At 36.4% G+C, this 22,848-nt stretch overlaps 1 protein-coding gene across 12 annotated transcripts in view; it reads left to right on the forward strand.

The window, feature by feature from the left end:
• ANKS1B (ankyrin repeat and sterile alpha motif domain containing 1B) overlaps nt 1–22,848 on the forward strand; it is a 1,094,885-nt gene that overhangs the window by 297,634 nt on the left and 774,403 nt on the right. The gene's annotated exons all lie outside the window — the stretch shown is intronic.

Raw genomic sequence — 22,848 nt, forward strand, 5'->3', positions numbered from 1 at the left:
GAAAAGAGGAGATATAATGTCAGAGATATCTGCTAAATATTAATGGTTCATCATTTCTATTAAAAGAATTAAAGAACATTTCCTTTAATGAAGGTTAAGCGTCTCCATGAAATTATATTTTGGCTTAAGTTTGATTTTAGTTGCAATTAGAAATGAATTCTATATTACATTTAGAAATATATTTTATATTTCGCTATTTTTCTCTGCTATTTTAATTATGTAGGTTATTCTTTCCTTACTTGTTCACCTACTGAGTATCTGCTGCTTTCAATTTTAAAGGTGGTTCCTTTTCATATGCTATGGAAATATAGATAGGATTTCTTAAAGATTTATTTATTTATTTGAGACAGAGAGAGAATGTGGTGGGGAGAAGCAGAGGGAGAGGAAGAGAAAGTCTTAAGTAGACTCCATGCTGAACACAGAGCCTGACCTGGGGCTAGATCTCATGACCCAAGATCATGACCTGAGCCAAAACCAAGAGTTGGACACTCAGCCAACTGTGCTACCAGACACCCCTTACATTTAGGATTTTTAAAAAATGGAAATATCTTGAGATAATCAAGAGAGTCATGTAGAACTCTAAGTTTTAATCTTAGCTTTATAACTTACTAGGTAACTTGTCAATACTTTTTCATTTTTTTTTTTTTAAAGATTTTACTTATTTATTTGACAGACAGAGATCACAGGTAGGCAGAGAGGCAAGCAGAGAGAGAGGAGGAAGCAGGCTCCCTGCTGAGCAGAGAGCCCGATGCGGAGCTCGATCCCAGGACTCTGGGATCATGACCTGAGCCGAAGGCAGAGGCTTTAACCCACTGAGCCACCCAGGCGCCCCCTTTTTCATTATTTTTAAAAGAGGAGATTATACCTACCTTCTGGGTGATATGAAAATTAGAGAATGTGTCTAAAGCACATGAAACAATACCAGACCTGTAGTAGACTCTCAATAAATGGTGGTCATTAATTTTTTTTGCTCCCTTTAAAAAACATAAACCATGATACCTTTTAAGAAGTCATCCAGTCTGTGCTTAACTATCTCCTGGGATAAAAACATGTTTTTTAAAGTTCCAGCTCTACCAAATAAAAGCTGTGGGATTTTGGAAATAAATCACCTTGAGTATTAATTTCATCTTTTGTAAAATGAAGATAAAATAGTACCAAAAGTCTAGGCTTCTGGTGAGGAAAAAATGACATACATTGCTTTTATTGTTTACAATACTGTCTAGCACTAGCACTCAATAAATTCTCTATAAATGTTAGCTAGTTGTATATTGGTAATTAGTAATTAGTATTACTTATTGGATTTTTTTTTCCACAGCAAAACTTGTTCAAGTTCTTCCTTAAATTTGATGATTAATTATAATGCAATATGAATTTTTAGCTTGGTTTAATGAGGTCTCATAAGGGGCAACAATGCTACTTACTTCCCAAAGTCTTACTTAATCCTCCCCTCCCAGAAATGATATAATTTCTTTCAGTATTCAACTAATTTGTTTCTGACAACTGTAGCTTCCTCCCTTTTATTATAGTTATTTATATAGTTATCTGATATCTGTTCTTTTAGGTTGTGAGTTTCCTGAAGGCAGTGTCTGTATCTGACAGATGTTTGTTTTCCGGGACACTCTGCTTTATGTCTTGCATGCTGTAGGCACTCAAGTTATGCTTGTTGTCTTCGGAATTTTTCTTTCATTGTCTTTGTAGGGAGATATGCTGGAATGGTATAAAAAGCATTCTCTCTGACAATCTGAGTTCTGATTCTGACTTGCTCACTTACTAATGATATATCCAACTTCTCTGAATCAGCCTGTTTCCTCATCTGTAAAATAAGGATAATTCCAATGCTGCATTATTTTGTTAGGATTAAATGAGGTGATGGATGTCAAGTGCCTAACAGCCAACCTAGTACATTAAACATTAGCCTTTGTTATATCTGAAGGATGTACTAAATTGCTCTTTTTGTTTTATCTGTTACACTATTATAGAAATGTTCTAAAAATGACTAGATAATAACACATTAATAAGTAAATGTCAACAACATGAAAACGGCAAAAAACATCTCTGTTGAGGGTGAATTAACGAAATGTTATGTTGTTTTCTGCATCTGTCAACAAATATTTTATCCATTGTTCTTTTTACAGTTACCAGAGTAACAAAAATAAATCTATATTTAATTTGAATGAACTCAGAAAAAGAATTTTATTTCTTTCTTTGATTCTGTGACCAGTTTGAGACTTCTTTCTGCTTATTAGGTTCCTGCCTTCTGAAAACAGGTAAAATTAACAGCAATTATAAGGGAACTGGTAGAAAAGAGAGAGTAGTATCCATTATCTGTTTAAAGCCTATTAATGACTAGTACATATTTTACACTGAAAAAAGAGAAACAACCTTAAAGAGATAAAAGATATCACCAATCTTGTTCTTTTTTAAAATTTTAAAATTTTCTTTATTTATGGCATGTTTATGTCTGTGTATAGGTATGATAATGAACCACAACATTTCTGTGAAACCCTGTAATCCAGCACTGCTCGGGCTTAAGAAATTATTTTATTTTTAAAAAATATTTTATTCAATTATTTGACAGACAGAGATCACAGGTAGGCAGAGAGAGGAAGGGAAGCAAGTTCCTTGCTGATCAGAGAGCCCGATGCAGGGCTCGATCTCAGAATCCTGGAATCATGACCTGAGCTGAAGGCAGAGGTTTTGACCCACTGAGACACCCAGGCGCCCATGAAATTTTATTTTATTTTACTTTATTTTTCTTTTCTTTTATTTCTTTTTTTAAAAAAGATTTTATTTATTTATTTGACAGACAAAGATCACAAGCAGGCAGAGAGGCAGGCAGAGAGACAGAGAGGAAGAAGTAGGCTCCCTGTCAAGCAGGGAGGCTGAAGTGGGACTCAATCCCAAGACCCTGAGATCATGACCTCAGCTGAAGGCAGAGGCTTAATCCACTGAGCCACCCAGGCATCCCAAGAAATTTTATTTTTTGTTTATTTTATTAAAAGATTTTATTTATTTATTTGACAGAGAGATCATAAGTAGGCAGAGAGGCAGGCAGAGAGAGAGAGGGAAGCAGGCTCCCTGCTGAGCAGAGAGCCCGATGCAGGACTCGATCCCAGGACCCTGAGATCATGACCTGAGCTGACGGCAATGGCTTAACCCACTGAGCCACCCAGGCACCCAAGAAATTTTATTTTTATATTAATGTTTCAACATGAATTTTATAATTTCCTAAGTCTAACTTGTTTTCACAGTTTTTTAATACTTATAGTCACTCTAAAATATATTCCTATATATATTTCTTCACTTTTAAAATGATTTTTTTCACTAATTTTAAACACTTCCATAATAACCTTGATATTGGGGCACATGACAAGATTAATTCTGGGGACATTGATCATTGTCTAGTATCCTAAAGGACTTGAGTCTTGTGGACAATAAGAAATAAGTTACATCATTCTTCCTTTTTCATGTTGTTCTACTCAGTAACATGCTGGTATAAAAGAAAAAAGATCATAATATAGGCAATATAATAGTTTGATAAACCATAAAGAATCCTTTGAAGACCTTAAATGCCCTAATTTCAGCCATTCCTCTGAAGGGTTGAGTAAGAAGCTGCCTGGTATGTGGCAAACCAGAGCATGAAAACAAGTATCCAGCCTCTGCAAGGAGACTTTCTGAACTAATGTCATTATGCCTCAGCCACCACTAAAAGTCAGTTCTCTCAGGTCATCTATCATCACCCAAACTCTCATCCTTTTATTGCTGTCACTGAACTCAGTTTCCATCCCTCCCCTTACTCCCTACTATTCGTGATAAATAAAACCCTTATATTCTCATCCTTTCCTTGTGAATGTTTCTTCATTTCTTGGCTTTACTTAGAAGTACTTGTATTTGGGATGCCCGAGTGGCTCAGTCATTAAGCGTCTGCCTTCTGTTTGTGTCATGATCTCAGAGTCCTGGGATCAAGTCCCACATGGACTCCCTGCTCTGTGGGGAGCCTGCTTATCCCTCTGCCTGCTGTTCCCCATGCTTGTGCTCTCTCTCACTCTCATTCTGTCTCTGACAAATAAATAAATGTCTTAAAAAAAAGAAGTACTTACATTTATTTGCATATATAATAATTTATATCAGCTGCATTATTACCATGATATCAGTTAAGACTGGACTCCAACTCTGTATGTTTGTAAACTAGGGCCCTAAACCAAAATTTGTACCATGGACAGCTACTGTTTCCTTTCTTCAGTAATCATCCCTTCAACATGTATTTATTGTTTTCTTGCCATGTACCAGATACTGTTTTAAGTAAAGAGGATACAGTGGTGAAAAATTTGCATTCTAATGGAGTCAAATAATAGCAAGAAAAGAAATAAGAACTTTTGATAGTGATAAATGTTTTGTAGAAAAAAATTTAAAGGTGATGAAAATGAGTTATGGGGACAAGAAATAGATGGCAAATTGAATTGTGTAGTCATGAAAAGCCATCTTGAGAGGGTGAGATTTGAGTAGAAATCTAATGTCAGGAAGTGACCAGCTGCATCAAGAAATATGTGTTGGGTAGAGTGAAGCACAAGTCAAAGGGCAGAGGAGCTGCTCTAGAGTGATTTAGGGGAAGTGTTAGAAATTGAGGTCAAAGTTCTGGCCAAATTTTACTGGACTTTTAGATCTGAGTAAAGAGTTTTGCCTTCATCCTCATTCAAATGAGTACTTGTTCAAAGGTTTTAAGCAGGAGTTAATGTGACATAATTTAAATTAAAAATAATCACTCAGTATATGCTTACCTGGCTATATTAAATACGTATCTGTGTTTATATGTATTTGTAAAGAAAAATACCCAAGCAGAAAACTAAATTTTCGGGAATTTTGGGTGCCTATACAGCTAGATTCAGAGAAATCTTAGTACTTAAAAAGAAAGTAATATTTTGCTCCCTGGCAAAGACCCCAGGAAAATGTGCTTTAACCAAATCAAAAGAGACCCCAAATTGTGGGGGGGGGGAGAAAGGGGATAAAAAGAAGTTCAGAAAAAAAAAATTAAAAAGAAAGCAAATGATGAAAAATATAAAAAAAGGAATAATATATATATTAGACTGGTGACTAGAACAAATCACCCACTTAATTTTGGAGTATTTTGGTCTCTTTCACAAAACTACCTCCCCAAATTTTAAAGAGTGAAAAGCATATATAAGGGTAAACACAATGAAGGGATAGAATATGACTATAAAGATGAAAAAAATTTTTTTTAATTTCTAACAAAGGAGTTGATAAGGTAAGTTGGTTGGGAGAATAAAAAAAAAGAAAGTGGAGAGAGTTTGCTCGGGCTGGAGACTAGATCAAGCCCGGTGCTAGACTTAGGGTGTGTTTTGATCTATTAGAAGAAGTTGTACCCCAAATTTTTTAGAAGAAAAAACCCTGTGTGTATACAAAAAACAAAGTTAGATACAATGAAGGATAAAATATGACTTTAATAATGAAGTTTCAAAAAAGATTTTTTTAATGAAAGGTATTAAGATAAACTAGTTAAAAAACATTAAAGGAGGAAAGGGCAAAAGTTAAAATAAATTAGCAGAAGAAAAAAAATCTAAAAAAATTAATTAACTTTGCAAGACTAAAGATTCATGGGGAGAAAGCCATGAATTCCATGCTTTGCTTTCTCTTCCTCTGGAATTCCGCTGTTCTCCTTGGTAAGTGAATTTGGGCTTGGCTGGATTTCTTGTTGATCTTCTGGGGGAAGGGCCTGTTGTAGTGATTCTTTGCTTTGTGGTGTCTTTGCCCCAGGTGGAATTGCACCGCCCTTACCACAGGCCAGGCTAAGTAATCCTCTCGGGTTCGCTTTCAGGAGCTTTTGTTCCCTGAATGCTTTCCATAGATTTCTAGAGGACGGGTATGAAAATGGCAGCCTCATGATCTCTGGCCCAGAGGAGCTGAGAGTTTGGGGCCCCACTCCTCAGTGCGCCCTCAGAGAAAAGCGGTCAGTCACTCCCATCTCCCTGGCCTCCAGCCACACTCCGAGCTCACCCAGCCTGTGACCAAGCATCTCTGTCTCTGGCACACAGCTCTGCCTGGAGTCTCTGAACCCTGCAGATCCCTGAGCTCTTCCAGGTTGGGGTCTCCCCGGATCATGTGGGGACCCCACTCACAGAGCAACAGCCTGTGCCATGAATTACGGTTCAAGGTAATCCTGAGTTGAGAGCTCACACCTTGGGTCTGTCTCTGACACCTGCTCTAATACCAGTGAGCTCTGTGATGCTCAGACACCCCAGATCCTTCTGTGACCACATGGGACCTGAGGCCACGCTGTTCCCGTGTGGGCTTCACCCCAGTTTAGCCTCTGTACCAATGTCCTTCAGTGGAGCAGACTTTTAAAAGTCCTGATTTAGTGTTCCATTGCTCTGCCGCTTGCTGGAAGCCAGCCCCTCCCCCTGTGGTCTATCTTCTCATCGCTTTGGATTCACTTTTCTGCCAGTCCTACCTTTCAGAAAGTGGTCGATTTTCTGTTTCTAGAATTGTTGTTCTTCTTCTCTTTGATCTCCTGTTGGATTTGTAGGTGTTCAGAATGGTTTGATAAGCTATCTAGCTGATCTCCTGCTACCTGATATCCTCTCAGCCTGCTACTTCTCTGCCATCTTGACTCCTCTATCCATGTCTTTTTAAAGCCCAGCTAGCACCTTGAGAATCATCATTCTGAGCTCTATATCTGACATATTACCAATATCTGTATTGATTAGGGCCCTAGCCATTGGTACTACCTCTTGTTCTTTCTTTTTTTTGTGTTTTTCTACCTTGTCATTATTCCAGATAAGAATATATGAATGAGAGAATAAAATACTAAAAGGGTGCCAATGACCCCAGAAAAATATATACTAACCAAATCAGAAGAGACTTGAAACTGGAGGGAGAAGAAAAGGGGAAGAAATAAAAATAAAAAATAAAATAAAATATATGTATATTAGACTGGTGGATAGAACGGAGCCACCAACTTGGTTTTGGGTGTATCCTGGTCTCTTAGAATAAACTACCTCCCCAATTTTTTTTAAGCTCCCAAAATTTTAAGGAAAGAAAAATTTTATATATATACAAAAGAGTATACACAGTTAATGATAAACACAATAAGGGATGGAATATGACTGTAAAGATGAAAAATTTAAAAAATTCTAAAAAAGGAATTATTTAGATAAGTTGTTTGGAAAAAAAGAAACAAAAGAGGAGAGAATGTAATCAGACTAGATACCAGAACAAAGCCATGTGCTAGACTTAGGGTATATTTTGATCTATTAGAAGAAATTGTATCCCAAAAATTTAAAGGAAAAAAATGTATATGTATGCAAAAAATAAGGTTATATACAATGAAGAGATAAAATATGACTATAATAATGAAAATTTAAAGATTTTTTTAAAAGAGGTATTTTAAGATAAAATAGTTTAAAATATTAAAAGAGGAAATAGAAAAAGTTAAAAAATAGAATCAGACAAAATTGAATTAAAAAAATTTAACTTTGTAAGACTAAAGGATCATGGGGAAGAAGCCATGAATTCTAGGCACTGCTTTCCCCTAGCTCTGGAGTTCCTCAGTTCTTGTTGATTAGTGAACTTGGTCTTACTGGGTGTTCTTGCTGATCTTCTTGAGGAGGGGCCTGTTGCAGTGATTCTCAAATGTCTTTGACCAGGGCAGAACTGTGCCATCCTTGCCAGGTTCCAGGCTAAGTAATCTGCTTGGGTTTGCTCTTGGGAGCTTTTGTTCCCTGAACAATTTCTGTAGAGCTCTGGAGGAGGGGAATGAAAATGGCAGCCTCTCAATCTCTGGACCAGAGGAGCCAAGAGATTGGGGCCCTACTCCTCAGTGCACCCTCAGAGAAAAGCAGTTCATCCGTCCTGGAAGTGGAAGGAGGGGGGGCTCTCTCCAGATCTGCCACTTGTGGTGTCCCTGCTCAAAGAACAGTGATCCAACCATGCCTCGGATCATGGTTTCAAGTAACCCCAAGCTAAGAGCTCACTCCTCGGCTCTGTCTCTGTAGCTTCCCCACTCCAATACCTGGCAGGTCTGCTGCACTCAATCAACCCTGGTCTTTCTGTGACCTTGCGGGTCCTGAGACCCTGTCTGAGACTCTGTCCCTGTGAGGGCTCCACCCCCACTTGGCTTCTGGAGTGATGTCCCTCAGTGGAGCAAACTTCCAAAAGTTCTGATTTTGTGCTTTGCTTCCCCACCCTTGCAAGGAATCAGCACCTCCCGCTGTGGTCTATCTTCCTATCACTTTAGATTCACTTCTCTGCTCATCCTACCTTCCAGAAATTGGTCGATTTTCTGTTCCTAGAATTGCTGCTCTTCTCCTCTATCTCCTGTTGAATCTATAGGTGTTTGGTATGGTTTGATAACTATCTAGCTGAACTCCTGGGACTGAATATTTCAGTCTGCTACTCCTCCGGCATTTTGCTTCCTCATATAAGCATTTTTTTTTTTTAAGGAGACAATATGTCACTAAGAGATAGACACATTTCTGAAGAAGTAATAATCAAGATGGATTGCAAGGATAGGTAAGAATTTTTCCATTTCATTGAAGATTCTTCAGATTCTTTGGTATTCATTTCCTAGTAGACTGGGGAAGACCAAAATAAAGCTATGTTTTATTTTTCCTGAGGAAGAATTAATTCAGAGAACCAAAAGTAATATTTCAGTGTCTTTGAATTATTGAAGCCTGGAAATATTTCTATTTTTTGAGATGAGGAGATTAATAATGAGACATGAGCGAAACATGATAGAAAACTATAAACACGATCACTCCAGAACACATTTCAGTGTAAACATACACAGTAGAGAGATCTGATAGGAGGGATCCCACAAATGTGCTACATTAAAAAAAAAAAAAAAAACAAAAAAAAACTGATGGAACCTATGTGTAAGAATAGTTACCTGTGAATTTAAAAGTGGAAATCCTCTACAGAGAACAGTTGTCCTTACTCAGCAACAGAGAATTAATTTGATTAGCTTCACTGGAAAGGAAGTGACTAATTCTACTTAAAAGAGGGAGGTTGTAATGCTAAAGAGAGATTTCTTCAGTTTAAAGGATGCCAGGCTTTACCGCAGACACTTGAGTTAAGCAGAGGATGTACACTTAATACATTGCCTTTGGCTCTGGCCTATCACTGGACAGAGCTTGTTAATCCATCCTTTGAAGGACCCCTCTGCTTTTCCTTCTTTTACAGCCTCCCTCATCAGATGACCTGCATTTGGAGGTTCCTCTTTTTTTTTTCTTTAAATAACTGCTTTATTCCCCCACAGCTGCTTAATCAAGACAGGCCAGAGAAGTAGGAAGTGGCAGCTTTTTCACACTTAAATACTATGCATTTTATCCTAAAAGTAAAATTAAATAAGCATACTGAAATAGGGTAAGACAAACAAAGATTGAAGTATAGTGCGGGACATATAGTAAGTCTCAAATATCACAAACTCTGGAGCTAGGTTTCTAGGGTTCAAATCCCATCCATATTTGTTTCTTATTGGCTGTGTGACTTTGGTCAAGTTACTAAAACTCTCTATGTCTAGGTTTTAATATCTGTAAAGTGATATAATCATAATACTATCTCATAGGGCTATTCTGAGAATTACACAAGTGACTATATGGAAAGTATTTAGAGCTGTACCTGGCACACAATGAGTCTTCAAGGTGTTAGCTACTGTTTTGTACTGGTATGTGTTATTGAAGAAGTCATGCATCATTTCTGTGACACAAAACAAAATAAAATGAAAACTATGTTAAATAGAAATGTATCAGAAATCTTTTGCATCATTAAAATGAATGGTATTCCGGGGTGCCTGGATGGCTCAGTGGGCTAAGCCTCTGCCTTCAGCTCAGGTCATGACCTCAGGGTCCTGGGATAGAGCCCCACATTGGGCTCTCTGCTGAGGAGGGAGCCTCAGGCTCCCTGCTTCCCTTTCTCTCTCTCTCTGCCTGCCTCTCCATCTACTTGTGATCTATCTCTGTCAAATAAATAAATAAAATCTTAAAAAAAAAAAAAGAATGTTATTCCAAGGGGGGCTTGGCTGGCTCAGTCAGTAGATCATGCGACTCCTGATTTCAGGTTCATGCTTTCAAGCCCCACATTTGATGTAGAGCTTAAAAAATAAACAAAATGAAAAGCTATTCTTATTTAATAAGAATTTTTGTCTATCAATTCTGTATTTCTGTTTTTTTAACAATTCATACATTTTATGAGTTTACATTATTTTAGGCTAAGAAAAGGAGCTGTTAAATTTCAGATCATGTTCCCCAAATCCAGCTAAATACCACTGGCAGTTTTTTTTTTCAAACTGACAAATTTGTTCTAGTCATCTTGTTTAAATGAATATCATGAATACTAAATATATAGAATATTTTTCACGCTACTGAAATACAATTGGTTTAGACATTCAGATCGTTTAAATGAGGACTTCTGATGTGTGAAAATTAAGTTACTGATGATAGGAGGATCAGTTAAATTATGAAATGAATTTCTTGTAGAATTTCACAGACTGATACTTCACTAATCTTGCTTTAAATAATAAATTCGTGTGACATACATTAAGTATGATGCATGACTTCCTCAATCATAGAAACCTTTCTTCTGAATTCAGTTTTTTCTTGTGTATTACCAAATGAAGTATTCTGCCTCCAATGCCTTCATTAAAGCTGATTCTATCATTATTTTTTCTTAAATCTCAAACTGGGATCAAAAATAATTTCATAGGAAATTTGTTGTAGTACAATTAATCTGAGATTTTATCTGAGACCAGCATTATCTCAGACCTACGATTGGGGCTGCTGGTACTGTTCCACCTATCACAAAGGCGCCAGATTATTTACTATCAGATTCAACCTTTGAAATTTTATAAACAAGAAGACAGTTAAAGAAATTTAGGCAGGGTGATATATCAGTTCTAGTTATGCTTGAAATACATATTAGTGTGTGCTTTTTAAAAACTGGCATGTTAGCCATGATGGAAAACTTTGAATTGAAAAATGATGGTTATATTAAGTGTTTTTTATATATATATATTGAATGGGACATGGAGGAAGGGTGGGATGACCTGAGTTTGGGTCAGCTTTGTTGTTCTCCATAGTGTCTCACCTCAATTGCTATTTAACTGCTATGACTCTCATTTAAAAAAAAATATGTAAAATAAAAATATTATGCTAGATCAGCATTTCCTAAGTGGTGTGATTACCAGTACTGATTTCCAGTCTGTTAGTCAACATTACTGGCATAAATACTCCATGGTCAACTCTGTTTCTGAAATCGAAGAGATTTCTTTCCTGGCAAACTTCTTGGAGTTGATGTGTATAATATATATCTCCATTGTGGGGGAAGAGGATAAGCAGATTTCCCTCAGCTAGGTAACTACAGAATCTGTTTTGTAGTGACACTATTTTTATAATGCCATTTGTGAACTCCTGAGCTAGATTATTTTATAGATACCTTCTGATTCTGATTCTATTGCATTTGCCAATATAACTTTAGTTAAGTTATGGAATACAATGGCATAATTATTAATATTCTTGACTTCCTTGAAAAGAGTTCTATAATAAAAATTTTTGTTTTCTGTTTTCATTCATTGTCACAAGCCTGTGCCCAGCTGGCACCTCTGATATAAAAAGATTGAATCTTATAAATGAACTTTTCAAATTAGGATGCATTATTTTTTCTCTAAAGCAAATTGTACTTGTAAAATACCACAAAAAAAATCTCTTAGTTACTTTTCTGCTTTTCCTAAATGCATTAATATAATGAGATACTGTGAAAATTAAGCTAAAGATACAATCTTATTCTAGAAGATGATCTTTTTTTTTCAGACAGTGTTAAAATTTGAGAGATAGAGTAGTTATTAAAGGAAATACAGCAAGGAAGTTTCATTTATGAAAATAAAACTGTGTTGGTAAGAAAGTGGTGGAGATTTTAATTGGAAAAGTTTACCCAGAATAAAGAGTTTGGTAAAAAAGATAATCTTCATAGGCTACAATGACAGGCTAAAATGTATTTTGTAATCTGCCTGTAGATGATCTTTATCATGCTCATCTATTAAGACTTATCAGACACTGGAACTACAATAAGATATTATATGCTGACTGCATTCACAAGGGCGAGTTAGAAAAGAGGCATAGAGCAGAGACATAAAAGAAATGTAGGACATCATTTGCTGAATTCTAAGTTTCATAGTTATGGCAGAAATATTAAAGAGGAATGATGACTGATAGCTGTCATGTTCCTAACAAATTTCCAATAATTAAGTATAACTCAAGCTGAAATCTGAACTTTGAATACAGAGAAAGGAAAACATTTCAGGTAGAGGGAGGGATCTGAGAAGGTAAGAAGGAATTCTTATATCTTACAGGAAACAATTCATAAACCATATCCATTTAGACAAAGGATTTTGTACTTGAAAAATATAAGTGATAAAAATAGGGCTGGAGGTGTCAGTAGGGAATTTGGAAAGAGTTAGAATTCCTTTGATTTTCTTAAGCTTTAATTTGGATAGATTTAGAAAACCCACTTAGAAACAATTTTTGACACCATTAAGTTTTGAAATCCTTCTGAGCTCACTGTGTGTTTTGATATGAGTGATAGATGTCCCCTGGGGCAAATGGTTGAGATATTGTTTCTCAGAACAGGAATGTCTGGCCCAGAGCAACACATCTATGAATAGTGATTTGTAGACCACAGAACCACCTGCTTGTCAAAGCCTCAGAATCTAGTCTTCCTGTAGTTTTGTTGTCTCTCTCTATCTGGTGCTCCTTTTTCAACATTTATTGAGTGTATGCTGTACTCTTGTAAAGATGATGATGTCTTTCTTCCCTTCCCAGCAGCACAAAAACACTACAGTTATGTGATTTGATTTTTGTAAGAGAAATGATGTAGGGCTTCAGCATTCATGGGATAGAAAAATTTTAAGAACCACCAGCCTAGGATAATTTTTCATAATCCATTCCCTAGAGGATTCATATAAGTAATCACTTTTCATTTCCAAAGCCTTTTAGGATTGGTAGTTCTTTCAGCATTTATAAGGTCTCTAGCACCAGGACCCAAAGTATATATCATAAGTCATAAGTAGAACACTGAGTGTTCTGTTTTCCCTGATGTAGACTTTAATAAGATAATTTTCCAAAATGGTACAGTCAGTGTCTAAAGAAAATTAGCTAATTAGTTACAGTCTGGGTGGACAAAACTCAACCATGACCAAGTTGAAGCATTTGTGATATCATAAAAATTATGAAAGGATTGTCTTGAAACACATTGGACTAGCAATCAAAGTAGTTCTACTAAAATTAAGCCATTGACCATTTGATAATTTAATGATACTCACAGCCAGTGATTCCTGATTCTAATTTCTAAGTTCTTTTTTTTTCTTAAAGATTTTATTTATTTATTTGACAGATAGAGATCACAAGTAGGCAGAGAGGCAGGCAGAGAGAGGGGGAAGCAGGCTTCCCACTGAGCAGAGAGCCCAATGTGGGGCTCGATCCCAGGACCCTGAGACCATGACCTGAGCTGAAGGCAGAGGCTTAACCCACTGAGCCACCCAGGCGCCCCTCTAATTTCTAATTTCTAAGTGTAGATATACACAACTAAATTTTGAAATTGTTCTCTTGTACTCCTGGCTTCTGTATCCAGTTGTCTACTGACATCTCAATTTGGATGTCACACAGACATGTCTAAATCAGTAGGTCCAAAACCAATCTCCCTGCCCCTGTGCACCTCCGTCAGTATTCCCTACCCTCAATTACTTTCCATACCGCCTACCCATTTGCCAAAACTGGAGGTTTAGGAGTTACCCTAAATTATCCCCTTGTCTTTTACTCTGTATTCAATCAATAAGTCATATTTCTATCTTATTTATATCTTCCTTTACTCCCTGAATAATTGTTAAAATTTCTTTTATTCTTTTTCCAAATTTTTATTTATTTATTTTATTTTTTAAACAATTTCATTTAAATTCCAGTTAGTTAACATGCAGTGTAACATTAGTTTGAGTAGTAGAATTTTGTGATTCTTCATTTACATACAACACCCAGTGCTCATCACAAGTATCCTCCTTAATACCCATCACGCATCTAGCCCATCCCACCACCCACCTTCTCTCTAGCAACTTTCAGTTTATTCTCTATAGTTAGGAGTTTGTTACTTAGTTTGCCCCGCCCTTTTTCCCCCATGCTCATTTGTTTTGTTCCTTAAAATCCACATATGGGTGAAATTATATGGTATTTGTCTTTTTCTGATTGACTTATTTCATTTAGCTTAACACCATCTAGCTCTATCCACATTATTGCAAATGGCAAGATTTCATTTTTTTGGTGGCTGAGTAATATTGAAAAAACAAGTATATATAAATGTATATATATATATATGCCACTCTTCTTTATACATTCATCAGTCAGTGGATAATATTTGGGCTCTTTCCATAATTTGTCTGTTGTTGATAATACTGTTATAAACATTGGGGTGCATGTACTCCTTTGAATCTGTATTTTTGTGTCCTTTGGATGAATACCTAGTAGGGCTATTGCTGGATGGTAGGTTAGTTTTATTTTTAATCTTTTGAGGAACCTCCATACTATTTTCCAAAATGGCTGCACCAGTTTGCATTCCCACCAACAGTGAAGAGGGTTCCCCTTTCTCCACATCCTCGCCAACATCTGTTGTTCCCTGTGTTGTTAATTTTAGCCATTCTGATAGGGGTGATGTGGTAGCTCATCATGGTTTTGATTTGTATGTCCCTGATGATGAGTTATTAACATCTTTTCGTGTGTCTATTAGACACCTGATTATCTTTTTTGGGAAAATATCCATTCATACCTTCTGCCCATTTCTTAACTGGATTATTTGTTTTTTGGGTATTGAGCTTGGTAAGTTCTTTATAGAGTTTTCTCAGATATGTCATTTGCAAACATCTTCTCCCATTCCATGGATTACCTTTCAGTTTTATTGTTTCCTTTTCTGTGCAGAGGCTTTTTATTTTGGTGTAGTTTCAATAGCTCTTTTTTTTTTGTTTGTTTCCCTTGCCTCAGGGACACGTCTAGTAAGAAGTTGCTACCGTCCATGTCAAAGAGGTTACTGCCTATGTTTTCCTCTAATATTTTGATGGTTTTCTGTCTCAAATTTAGGTCTTTCACCCATTTTGAATTTATTTTTTTGTGTAGTGTAAAAAGTGGTCCAATTTCATTCTTTCACATGTTGTTGTCCAGTTTTCCCAACACCATTTGTTGAAGAGACTGTCTTTTTCCATTGGATATTCTTTCCTGCTTTGTTGAAGATTAAATGACTGTATAGTTGTGGGTTCATTTCTGAGATTTCTAGTCTGTTCTCTTGATCTATGTGTCTGGTTTTGTAATAATTATTAACTTTTTAAAAAAATATTTTATTTATTTATTTGACAGAGAGAGATCACAAGCAGGCAGAGAGGCAGGCAGAGAGAGAGGAGGAAGCAGGCTCCCTGCTGAGCAGAGAGCCCAATGCAGGGCTCAATCCCATGACTCTGAGATCATGACCTGAGCCGAAGGCAGCAGCTTAACCCACTGAGCCACCCAGGCACCCTATAATTATTAATGCTTAATATCCTCCCTCCTATTAATCTCTCTTCAATATTAGCTCTCTAAGGATCTTTCTCTAACATGCAAATATCACAGTATCATACTGCCAATCAAAGCACTTCAGTTGTACTCACCTATTGGATAAAATCTAAATTTCTCTGTAGTCAATCTGGTCCCTGCTCACCTGCTTAAGCTGCTTCTTTCTGCTCTCTTACTTCTCCTAGCTGCCACGCTTCTCATGTTCTCCATGCTTCTCATGTCTTTTCCACCTCCACCAACCTGGATGAACAACTCATTCATTATTAGGTTAGGCTGCACACCAAAGATAATACCAGGTCCCAATTCTTGGAAGCTAGAAATGCTACCTTACTTAGAAAAAGGGGTCTTTCCATATGCAATTATTTTTTTCCTATTTTCCTTTTTTTATATGTAATTAAATTAAAAATCTTGAGATGGAAAGGTTATCTTGTATTATCTGGGTGGACCCTATATGCAATTACATGCCTCTTTATAAGAGGGAGACAGATTGTATAGACAGAGAAAAATTTCAAAATACTGGCCTTGCAAATTGGAGTGATATGGTCACAAGCCAAGGAATTCTGGCAGCAACCAGAGGTTGGAAGAGGCAAGGAATGAATTCTCACCAGACCCTCTGAAGAGTGCATGGCTCTGCTGCCACCTCAGATTTTGCTCAGTGGTACTGATTTCATACTCCTGGCCTCCAGAACTTGGAGAAAATAAATTTCTGTTCCTTTAAGCCATTCAGTTTGTGGTGATTTCTTTACAGTAGCTGTAGGAAGCTAATACACTGTTAATTCCAGTTATCTCCCTGAATATTTACTGCTCTCATACATATTTACCCTCAACTTAGAATGCCTTCTCTGTCTCTCTGTTGGAAAATTATGCATTTATTTTCAGAACATAGTCTGTGAAAACTTTTCTAAATCTCTCTGGTAAGTCAGGACTCTGTTAGATTGTTCCTGCTATTTGTTTTCCTGTTGTTTTTAGCATTGCCTATGTTTATTGCAGTGATTATAAAAGACAGTGTAGCTACCTCACTGGTTAGGGATACAGGCTACTTGATTCAGTTAGAGATGGTCTGAGTAACCTTGTACAAGTTATATCTCAAGATTGTTTCCTTATTTACAGAATTGGGAATATTAGTGGCATTGACCTATGTACCATATGTAAATATGTATGTAACATATGTAAATATGATATCAGGCAAATGGTATATGCTGGGTAAATATTAGCTGCTTTTAAAGAACTATTAATTCTTTACTTGACTGTCTCTTAACTGAACTACACATTCTTTGAAGGAATGGAGGATTATTTTTCTTTACTCTTATTAAAAAAATTTTCAGTGTAATTAATATACAGTGTTATTTTAGATTCAGGTGTACAATATAGCGATTCAACAATTCTATACATAACTCAGTGCTCAGCATGTTAAGTGTACTCTTTAATCACTGTCACCTATTTCACCACCACCGCCCCCCCACCACTGCCCCTCATCTACCTCCCCTGTGGTAACCATCAATTTGTTCTCTGTAATTGAGTCTGTTTCTTGGTTTATCTCTTTTTTTTCTTCATTTATTTCTTAAATTCCACATAGGAATGAAATCATGGGATTTGTCTTTCTCTGACTGACTTATTTTGCTTAGCATTACACTCTATAGATCAATCCAAGATTTTTTTTTTTATGGCTGAATAGTATTCTACTGTAGATAGATACCACATCTTCTTTATCCATTCTTCCATTGTTGGACACTTGAGCTTCTTCCATAATTTGGCCATTGTAAACAATGGTGCAGTAAACATAGGGGTGCACATTTCTTTTCAAATTAGTGTTTTCATATTCTCTGGGTAAAAATTCAGTAGAGGAATTACTGGATCATATGATAGTTTTATGTTTAAATTTTTAAAAATTTATTTTCGGCATAACAGTATTCATTATTTTTTCACCACACCCAGTGCTCCATGCAATCCGTGCTCTCTATAATACCCACCACCTTGTACCCCAACCTCCGACCCACCTGTCAATTCAAACCCCTCAGATTGTTTTTCAGAGTCCATAGTCTCTCATGGTTCACCTCCCCCTCCAACTTCTCCCAACTCCCTTCTCTCTAACTCCCCTTGTCCTCCATGCCATTTGTTATACTCCACAAATAAGTGAAACCACATGATATTTGCCTCTCTCTGCTTGACTGATTTCACTCAGCATAATCTCTTCCAGTCCAGTTCATGTTGTTACAAAAGTTGGGTATTCATCCTTTTTTTTTGAGGAACTTCCATACTGTTTTCTATAGGGGCTACACCTGTTTTCATTCCCACCAATAGTGCATGAGTATTCCTTTTTTCCACATCCTCACCAGTACTTGTATCTTGTGTTGTTGATTTTAACCATTTTGGCAGGTGTGAGTTGTTATCTCATTATGGTTTTGATTTCCCTGGTGATGACTGATGTTGAACATCTTTTCATGTGTCTGTTGGCTATCTGTATGTCTATTTTGGAAAAATTCCATTCATATCTTCTGCCCATTTTTAATCAGATTATGTTTTGGGGTGTTGAGTTCTATCAGTTCTTTATATAATTTGGATACAAACCTTTTACTGGATATGTCATTTGCAAATATCTTCTCCCATCCCCTAGATTGTCTTTTGGTTTTGTTGATTGTTTCCATTGCTCCGCAAAAACTTTTTATTTTGATGTAGTCTCAAAAGTTTATTTTTGTTTTTGTTTCCTTTGCCTGTGGAGACATATCTAGAAGGAAGTTGCTATAGCTGATGTCAGAGAAATTCTGCCTATACTCTCTGCTAGGATTTGTATGGCCTAAGGTTTCACAATTAGATCTTTCATCCATTTTGAGTTTATTTTTGTATGTGGTGTGTAAAAAAGTAGTGTGGCTTCATTCTTTTGTATGTTGCTGTCCAGTTTTACCAACATCATTTGTGAAGAGACTTTTTACCACTGCATATTTTTGCCTCCTTTGTAAAAGGTTATTTATTATTATTATTATTATTATTATTATTATTATTATTATTTACTGCAGTAAAATCATGGGTTTATTTTTGGTCTCCCTATTTGTTCCATTGATCTGTGTGTCTGTTTTTGGAAAGTACCATACTGTTTTTATTACTACAGCTTTGTAGCATATCCTGAAACCTGGAATTATGATACCACCAACTCTTTTAATTTTTTTCAAGATTGCTTTGGCTATTTGGTGTCATTTGTGGTTCCATACAAATTTTACTATTATTTGTTCTAGTTCTATGAAAAATGCTGTTGGTTTTTTGATAAGAATTACATTAAATACATAGAATACTTTGGGTAGTAAAGACATTTTAACAATATTGTTCTTCCAGTCCATGACAATGGAATGCCTTTCCATTTCTTTATGTGGTCTTCAATTTCTTTCATCAATGTTTTATAGTTTTCAAAGTGCAGGGCTTTCACCTCCTTGATTAAGTTTATTCCAGGTATTTTATTATTTTTGGTACAATTGTAAATGGGATTGTTTTCTTAATTTCTCTTTCTGCTACTTCTTTATTAGTGTATAGAAATGCAATGGATAATTGTATATTGATTTTGTCTTCCACAGTCTTACTGAATTCATTGATCAGTTTTAGTAGTTTTTTTGTTGGCGTTTTCAGGGCTTTCTATATGTAGTATCATGTCATCTGCAAATATTGACATTTTTACTTCTTTACTAATTTGGATGTCTCTTACTTCTTTTTCTTGCCTAATCATTGTGGCTGGGAACTTCCAGTACTATGTTAAATAAAAGTGATGATAGTGGACATCCTTCTTTTTCCCTGTTTTAGAAGAAAAACTCTGTTTTTTTTACCATTGAGTATGATGTTAGCTGTGGGTTTTCATATGTGGTCTTTATTTTGTTGTAGTATACTCCCTCTAAACCTACTTATTGAGGGTTTTTTTTTTTTTTTTTTTTTTTATCATGAATGGATGTTGTATTATGTCATCTGCTTTTTCTGCCCCTACTGAAATGATCATCTGGTTTTTATCCTTGTTGATATGATATAGAATGTTGATTGGTTTGCAAATATTGAAGCACCCTTCCATCCTAGGAATGAATCCCACTTGATCATGGTGGGTGTTTTTTTTTTTTTTTTATTTACCGCAACATGAGCACGTGATTATTTATTTATTTATTAATTTTCTATTTTTTATAAACATATATTTTTATCCCCAGGGGTACAGGTCTGTGAATCGCCAGGTTCACACACTTCACAGCATTCACCATAGCACATACCCTCCCCAATGTCCATAACCCCACCCCCTTCTCCCAACCCCCCTCCCCCCAGCAACCCTCGGTTTGTTTTGTGAGATTAAGTGTCACTTATGGTTTGTCTCCCACTCAATCCCATCTTGTTTTATTTATTATTCTCCTATCCACTTAACCCCCCATGTTGCATCTCCACTTCCTCATAGTTGTTTTTCTCCGCTTGACTTATTTCGCTAAGCATGATACCATCTAGTTCCATCCATGTCATTGCAAATGGCAAGATTTCATTTCTTTTGATAGCTGCATAGTAGTCCATTGTGTATGTATACCACATCTTCTTGATCCATTCATCTGTTGACAGACATCTAGGTTCTTTCCATAGTTTGGATATTGTAGACATTGCTGCTATAAACATTCAGGTGCACATGCCCCTTCGGATCACTACGTTTCTTTAGGGTAAATACTCAGTAGTGCAATTTCTGGGTTGTAGGGTAGTTCTATTTCCAACATTTTGAGGAACCTCCATGTTGTTTTCCAGAGTGGTTGCACCAGCTTGCATTCCCACCAACAGTGTAAGAGGGCTCTACTTTCTCTGCATCCTCGCGAGCATCTGTCATTTCCTGATTTGTTAATTTTAGCCATTCTGACTAGTGTGAGGTGATATCTCATTGTGGTTTTGATTTGTGTTTCCCTGATGCTGAGTGATATGGAGCACTTTTTCATGTGTCTGTTGGCCATCTGGACGTCTTCTTTGCAGAAATGTCTGTTCATGTCTTCTGCCCATTTCTTGATTGGATTATTTGTTCTTTGGGTGTTGAGTTTGCTAAGTTCTTTATAGATTTTGGACACTAGCCCTTTATCTGTTATGTCGTTTGCAAATATTTTCTCCCATTCTGTCAGTTGTCTTTTGGTTTTGTTAACTGTTTCCTTTGCTGTGCAAAAGCTTTTGATCTTGATAAAATCCCAATAGTTTATTTTTGCCCTTGCTTCCCTTGCCTTTGGCATTGTTCCTAGGAAGATGTTGCTGCGGCTGAGGTCGAAGAGGTTGCTGCCTGTGTTCTCCTCAAGGATTTTGATGGATTCCTTTCGCACATTGAGGTCCTTCATCCATTTTGAGTCTATTTTTGTGTGTGGTGTAAGGAAATGGTCCAATTTCATTTTTCTGCATGTGGCTGTCCAATTTTCCCAACACCATTTATTGAAGAGGCTTTTTTCCATTGGACATTCTTTCCTGCTTTGTCGAAGATTAGTTGACCATAGAGTTGAGGGTCTATTTCTGGGCTCTCTATTCTGTTCCATTGATCTATGTCTGTTTTTGTGCCAGTACCATGCTGTCTCGATGATGACAACTTTGTAATAGAGCTTGAAGACTGGAATTGTGATGCCACCAACTTTGGCTTTCTTTTTCAATATTCCTTTGGCTATTTGAGGTCTATTCTATGGAACCTTTTCTGGTTCCATATAAATTTTAGGATTATTTGTTCCATTTCTTTGAAAAAGATGGATGGTACTTTGATAGGAATTGCATTAAATGTGTAGATTGCTTAGGTAGCATAGACATTTTCACAATATTTATTCTTCCAATCCATGAGCATGAAACATTTTTCCATTTCTTTGTGTCTTTCTCAATTTCTTTCATGAGTACTTAGTAGTTTTCTGAGTATAGATTTTTTGCCTCTTTGGTTAGGTTTATTCCTAGGTATCTTATGGTTTTGGGTGCAATTGCAAATGGGATTGACTCCTTAATTTCTCTTTCTTATGTCTTGTTGTTGGTGTAGAGGAATGCAACTGATTTCTGTGCATTGATTTTATATCTTGACACTTTACTGAATTCCTGTACAAGTTCTAGCAGATTTGGAGTGGAGTCTTTTGGGTTTTCCACATATAGTATCATATCATCTGCAAAGAGTGATAGTTTGACTTATTCTTTGCCAATTTGGATGCCTTTAATTTCTTTTTGTTCTCTGATTGCTGAGGCTAGGACCTCTAGTACTATGTTGAATAGTAGTGGTGATAATGGACATCCCTGCCATGTTCCTGACCTTAGCAGAAAAGCTTTCAGTTTTTCTTCACTGAGAATGATATTTGTGGTGGGTTTTCCATAGTTGGCTTTGATAATATTGAGGTATGTGCTCTTTATCCGTACACTTTGAAGAGTTTTGATCAGGAAGGGATGCTGTACTTTGTCAAATACTTTTTCAGCATCTATTGAGAGTATCATATGGCTCTTGTTCTTTCTTTTATAAATGTGTTGTATCACGTTGATTGATTTGCGGATGTTGAACCAACCTTGCAGCCCTGGAATAAATCCCATTTGGTCGTGGTGAATGATCCTTTTAATGTACTGTTGAATCCTACTGGCTAGTATTTTGGTGATAATTTTCACATCTGTGTTCATCAAAGATATTGGTCTATAGTTCTCTTTTTTGATGGGATCCTTGTCTGGTTTTGGGATCAAGGTGATGCTGGCCTCATAAAATGAGTTTGGAAGTTTTCCTTCCATTTCTATTTTTTGGAACAGTTTCAGGAGAATAGGAATTAGTTCTTCTTTAAATGTTTGGTAGAATTTCCCCAGGAAGCCCTCTGACCCTGGGCTTTTGTTTTTTTGGAGATTTTTGATGACCATTTTAATTTCCTTACTGGTTATGGGCCTGTTCAGGCTTTCTATTTCTTCCTGGTTCAGTTGTGGTAGTTTATATGTCTCTAGGAATGCATCGATTTTTCCAGATTGTCAAATTTGTGGGTGTAGAGTTGCTCATAGTATGTTCTTATACTGGTCGGTATTTCTTTGGTGTTAGTTGTGATCTCTCCTCTTTCATTCATGATTTTATTTATTTGGGTCCTTTCTCTTTTCTTTTGATAAGTCTGGCTTGGGGTTTATCAATATTATTAATTCTTTCAAAGAACCAGCTCCTTGTTTCGTTGATTTGTTCTATTGTTTTTTTGGTTTCTATTTCATTGATTTCTGCTCTGATCTTTATGATTTCTCTTCTCCTGCTGGGTTTAGGGTTTCTTTCTTGTGCTTTCTCCAGCTCCTTTAGGTGTAGGGT

The sequence above is a fragment of the Mustela nigripes genome, chromosome 6 (genome assembly GCF_022355385.1).
Source record: "Mustela nigripes isolate SB6536 chromosome 6, MUSNIG.SB6536, whole genome shotgun sequence".
NCBI lineage: Eukaryota > Metazoa > Chordata > Mammalia > Carnivora > Mustelidae > Mustela > Mustela nigripes.